Source organism: Leucopleurus acutus, assembly GCF_964270905.1.
Source record: "Leucopleurus acutus genome assembly, chromosome: 17".
NCBI lineage: Eukaryota > Metazoa > Chordata > Mammalia > Artiodactyla > Delphinidae > Leucopleurus > Leucopleurus acutus.
The window spans coordinates 49,265,332-49,271,613 of NC_139159.1; the positions used below are offsets into that span (position 1 = coordinate 49,265,332).

Below are 6,282 nucleotides of genomic sequence, written 5' to 3' on the forward strand. Positions count from 1 at the left end.
GTCTCCCTTTCAGGACTGCACACTCATCTAGCCGGTCTGGGTGACTTCCCTTAATTTGCCCACAACTTTATGAATATGGTAGTCCCCCATTATCCATGGGGAACACATTCCCAGCCCCCCAGTGGATGCCTGAAACCACAGATAGTGCTGAACCCTATATATACTATGATTTTTCCTATACATATGTAGCTATGGTAAAGCTTAATTAATAAGTTAGACACAGTTAGAGATTAACAACAATAACAAAATTGAACAGTTATAGCAATATACTGTAATACAAGTTATGTGAATGTGGTCTCTTTCCCTCTCTCAAAATATCTTAATTGTACAAATGTAACGCCTTCTCCATCTTAACTAAGCACTTATCATTCACTGGGGCCGTAACTTTTTTTTTTTTTCTTCAGAAAAAAATGCACCCATGCACAAATTTTGCACAGCATTTCAAGGGGGACTCAGGCCTTCTTGGAGCCCAACACTGACACCGTCCGTGAGGGCCGCAGGGCCCAGGTTAGGGGCTGTAACTTTTGCAGTTTGAGATATGATAGCAAAACTAGCACAGCACATATTTCCTTTTCCTTCTTCACAATTTCACGGAGAGAGGATTCGTTCTTACCGTAAATCTCAGCAACCTCAGCATAAGGCTTTGTTTTCTTTCCTTGTTGAGAGCTTTCACCTTTTCACTTAAAGTAAGCACTTTACAGCTTCTCTTTGGCATATGAGAATTCCCAGCATCACTACCCTTGCGCTTCTGGGCCGTTATTAAGTAAAATAAGGATAACTTGAATACAAGAACTAAAATACCACGGAAGTGGATCTACTAAGTGACTAACCGGCAGGATACGCTGGACAGAAAGACGATTCCGTCTTGGGCGGGGCGGAGCAAGCTAACGCGAGATTTCATCACTACTCAAAATGGCGCACGATTTGAATTGTTTATTTCCAGATCTTCCACTTATTTTCGGACCATGGTAAATGAAACCTTAGAAAGCAAAACTGAGGATAAGCGAGAACTACTATAGTCTTTTCATTAAACTTTCTTCAGTAGTACCCTTTTGTTGTGTGTGTGTGGTACGCGGGCCTCTCACTGCTGCGGCCTCTCCCGTTGCGGAGCACAGGCTCCGGACGCGCAGGCTCAGCGGCCATGGCTCACGGGCCCAGCCGCTCCGCGGCATGTGGGATCCTCCCGGACCGGGGCACGAACCCGTGTCGCCTGCATCAGCAGGCGGACTCTCAACCACTGCGCCACCAGGGAATCCCCTCTGGCTATTTTGAGTGATGCCGCTGTGAGCATAAACCCTATGAAAGGTTTATCAGCCACGGTCCTACAGGGAGGCAGACAACACACTCAAAAGGGTATAACTGGGCTTCCCTGGTGGCGCAGTGGTTGAGAGTCCGCCTGCCGATGCAGGGGACGCGGGTTCGTGCCCCGGTTTGGGAAAACCCCACATGCCGCGGAGCGGCTGGGCCCGTGAGCCATGGCCGCTGAGCCTGCGTGTCCGGAGCCTGTGCTCCGCAACGGGAGAGGCCGCAGCAGTGAGAGGCCCGCGTACCGAAAAAAGAAAAACAAAAAAGCCAAAAAGTAGAAGCAACCCAGGTGTCCATCGACAGATAAACGGATAAACAAATGTGGTATATGCATACAATGGAATATTAGCTTTAAGAAGAAAGGAAATTCTGACACGTGCTACAATATGAATAAACCTTGAAGACATTACGCTAAGTGAAATAAGCTAGTCACATAAGGACAAATATTGTATGATTCCACTTATATGAGGTACCCAGAGTAGTCAAATCCGTAGAAACAGAAAGTAGAATGAATGGTGGTGGCCAGGGTCTAGTGGGCACGAGGAAATTAAAAGTTTTTGTATAATGGGTATGGAGTTTCAGTTTGGGAAATTGAAAAAGTTCTGAAGATAGATGGTGGTGACGGTTGCACAACAATGTGAACGTACTTGATGCCACAAAACAGTACACTTAAAAATGGTTAAAACGGTAAACTTTATGCTATATATATTTAACCACAATTTTTAAACGTATTTAAGAAATATTAATTGCTCACCTATTACACAAAGCACCGCACTGGGGATACACAAACTGGAAGGTCACTGTCTCCATCAAGGGTGCTCAGCTCCTGCACTTCCCCCATATACCCCTCATTCCAGCAATCTGTTCCCTAATTATGTCTTGCACTTTCAAGCTGGAATACAAATTCCTTCAAGACAAGGGACTAGATCATACTCATCCAAATGCCTAGAACTTAACAAAATGTTGAGCACATCCTCAAAAATATTGGTTGAATAAGTGGGTAAAAATCTAGCCAAAGAAGTCTATGTTCTTTTTTTTCTCAAGTCTTCTAGCCAGTCAGTACTTAACATTTCTTGAAGTTAGTTACCTATATTTTCAGAAATGAAAAGAGTAGAACCTCACGCTAAACTCACTTTAAATTGTTCTTTTGACAAACAATCCTACTAATTGCATAAATTGTGGGTTTTAAATCAGAACTCCTTTGTTTGCTAGCCATGTGTCCACGGACAAGTTATTGACTGCCCCTAAGCCTGTCATCTGTTAAGTGGGAATGCTGACATTACTATAGTGGACATCTATTGCTTTGCAATCCAAAATCTATTGGCCAATCTCCTGGTGACAGTATAATAATGTTGTGCTGGAGAAACACCCTTGTTCCTACTTCTTAGCCTATGGCTCAGGGATGAAACCCGCAACCAAGCCCAAGCCCTAGACTAGTGTAGGACTCAGGAATGCTGGGGTATTCTATCATGGTGATAGAGACAGAGGGATGGTGAGGACCAAGCCTGGCTGTCATTATTGCCTAATCCCAAACCCTGACAGACATCGCTAATTGACCACAGCACTCGTTCCTACTGAGCCTGGACCCAGCCTTGGATTCCTCTTCAACCCAGCTCTCCAGGCAGCCACTACCAATCAAATCAGGCAAAGATAACAGGCAAAATGAAACCAATTGTCTTAGCTCCAGAACAGCAGTTGGCAGTTTTTATGTAAAGTACAGTGTAGTAAGTATTTTAGGCATGGTCTCTAATATATATTCTTCTTTGTGTTTTGATTTGTTGTGTTTTCAACCCCTTAAAAATGTTAAAAAGCATTTTTTGATCTTTCAGCTTACAAAACCCCCTGCTCTGGAGCCTTGAAATCAGACTCTGGGGCTGTCCCAGAGATCCAGGCACCATCTTATCTCCCTCTGCAGGACTCCTGGGAGCTCAGTACTGGAGCACTTGGAAATGCCACCTCTGTCAGAAGTGCATACACAGAACACACTGAATTGCCTGAAAAGTACAGAGGAGCTTTGATGACAGGAGAGTTTCTGTTCTTATCACACCAATCCCAGGGCAAGCTGACACCCACACTCTGGGGGAAGCTACAATCCAAGAAAGAACTACAAAGCCCATGCACGTGCTGACCTTCACTTCTACTTCCAGAAGCAATTTCACCGTACAGCCCCTCAGACAGCCGAACACACTCATTCCCCACAGCCAATGTAAGGAAAGCAAGAGTTCAAATCACTACATTTCTCCATTGTTAGTCTAACTCCTTACAATTAAAAAAACACCTCTGAAATTGTTCCAAGAGACTGTGCCACATGTCTTTTGGCCAACCTTTGATTCCTTATTTATTCCTTATTTCCCAAAGCTTTTTTTTTTTTAATTGCAGAGTAGTATGTATAAAAGTTGGTTTGGTCCTCCTCTTTATTATTTTCCTTGTTTGTTTCTGGTTTTAGTGGAAAGGAATGAACTTTGCTTGACTGATGTTCATTCATTCATCCAATAAACAATTACTTATAATCCCAATCCACCTCTCAAGGCACTTGCAGGTAGGAAAGACAATTGCAGATGATAATGCAGAGTGATAGGAGGGGTAGGTGCAGGGTAACATTCCAGCATGAAGCAAGGGCAGCTCAGTCAGCTGTGGCGGTGATGAGTACCAGGAGGTCTGCTGGAAGGCAGTGTCACTGCAGCAGAGCAGGGAAGAATGCATAGGGGTTGACCAGACAAGGAAGGATGGGAGGATGGCAGGTGCTGAGACTCAGTGGCCTGAGTAAAGGCTACACATGGGGTTTGGGGGCGGAGGGAGTTGGGAGATGAAGCTGGCAAGGAGACCAGGGTAGGGTCATGAAGGCCTTGGATTCCGAACTCTAACCTGAAAGCCACGGAAAGCCTCTGAGGGAACTAAGCTGAATGACTGACTTAGATTTTTATTTTCAAAACAAGCATTCTAGTTGCAGTTTGGAGAGCCCACTGGAGCAAGAGAGTCCTGATTTAGAGCAAGGAGCCCAGTGTGAAGGCAACTGGAGCAATTCAGGCAAGAAGTGATGAGGTTATGAACTAAGTCAGTGACAGCAGGAAATGAGAGAAGGGGGAAGACATCAACAAAAACAAAAATAAGAGCTCACATTTATGCAGCACTTTCTAATGACAAAGCACTGTGTGAAGTGCTTTTTGTGTGTTAATTCACTTTATCTTCACAACAAGCCTGAGATAAGTTTGGTACCTATTGTCAACCACAGATCAGGAAACCCAGAGAGATTAAGGAGCCCAAGGTCTGAGAGCTATTTGTGTCCCAACCAGAAGTCACATCCAGCAGTCTGGCTGCAGAGTCCACTCTCCTCACAGCCCACTCTCCTAAGCACACCCACAGAGAGTGGATATTCGAGATGGGCGCTGAGTGGTTGAAATGGGGGAGACTCCAGGGCAATCTCCAGGGGCCTGGCTTGGGTACCTGAACATTTGGGTTTCAGCTTCTTGAGCCTCCACTTCTGAAAGAAGCCCCATCCCCAAGTCTATATTTAGCCCTCAACCAGCATTCCCCATACACCCACACTCTCCCCATCACCCCACCACCCCTTTCTCCTTTGCAGTCCTTGCAGGCGCATTTGGAGTGAAAAACCTCACAAGCACTGCCAGTCAGGTCTGAGAAACCCCGACGGCAAAGTCTGCTCTTGGTAATCCAGAGGCTTAGGTCTATTATTTTCGAATCAGTCAGAACTGGGAAAACTTGGAGCAAGCCTGTGTGGTATCCTTCTCAGCAAGCAAGACCCTGGCAGCCCTACTTCTGTGTTTCCCACTAGTTGCCCTAGAGAGCAGAACGTGTACCATTATTTGGGGCCAGCGCTTAACAGAAGCACGTTCACCTGGCCAGCAGCCTCAGACCCGCAGGAAGAAAGTGGCCCTGGCGGGGAGACCTTCAGAGAGCCAAATGGCTTCTTTCTCCAGGCATGAGAGTTAAAGCAAGCATCTGCAGCAAGAAACTTGTGTTATTTCCTGCGGACAAGGAGACCTCCTGCCCCTCCCGGGCTGATCCAACCCACTTTGCACATCCTGCTTCTCTGGGAGCTAAAAATAAATCGGTATGCACTGAAAAACACTCAAACACATCTCCCCAGCACACCCCTTCCCGAGTTCCCGAGGGCAAGAGACCCAAATCTTTCAAGTCCTGAGTCCAAAATGCAGACCACTTCCTCGTCTGCGTTCCACTGGCGCCTGTTGGTGGTTCCCAAAGCCCCCTCCCCACGCGCCCACCCCTCGCACGTTACTCCTGCGGCCTCTGAGGGCCGACTCTGAGGCCCGGGAACCCGCGAGTGCCCTCGACCCCCACCTCCTCCCCCGACCCCGGGAGGGATGCTTCCGGTGTCCCGGGCCACCAGGCGCACCAACGCCCCCTTCCGACCCGGCACGTCCCCTTCCGACCCAGCGCGGCCCCAACCTGCCTGCCCTGTGCGCCTCTGCGCGTCCCTCTGCAAAGTTGCTCTCTTTTTCTGCCACCATCTTCAGGGTCTTTGGTTTTGTTTTATTTTCCCTCAGAGGCACTGAAGGAAGGACGGAGGAATTGACAGGATGAGCTGCAGCCGGGAAGGGCTGCGGGGACCAGGTCTCCGGGACCGCGCGCTCCTCGCGCCCACCCCTGCGCCCGCCGCGCCCCGAGCGCGCCGGTCCCCCTAGCAGCCGCTCCCGGTGCCACCACCCCCGCACACCCGCCAGGCTGCAACTCCGACTACGCTCTCGCTCCGGAGAAGCGGACGGAAGGCGCTGCGACTCACCGCCTCGGCCGCTCCCAGCGTCTGTGCCGCCGCGCCTGAGGCGGCGGCGGCGGCGGCGCCTTCCCTCCGCCCGCCTCCCCCGGGACAGCACCGCCGCCCGCCGCGCCCCCCTCCCCAGCCTGGCTCGCCGCCTCCCCCCCTCGCGGCCGCCGACCCACCTCCCCACTGCGGCCCCGCAGGCAGCCTCTCCTGGGTGGGCGGACGGCTGGGGTGCA

The 6,282-nt window shown here is 49.2% G+C and overlaps 1 protein-coding gene across 1 annotated transcript in view; it reads right to left on the minus strand.

Moving 5' to 3' along the window:
• Positions 1-6,081, minus strand: part of NCALD (neurocalcin delta) — a 430,664-nt gene extending 424,583 nt beyond the window's left edge. The window contains exon 1 of the mRNA XM_082858803.1: positions 6,068-6,081. The gene's annotated coding sequence lies outside the window, so the exon portion shown is untranslated. The remainder of the gene's footprint in view (positions 1-6,067) is intronic.
• Between the last annotated feature and the right edge of the window lie 201 nt (positions 6,082-6,282).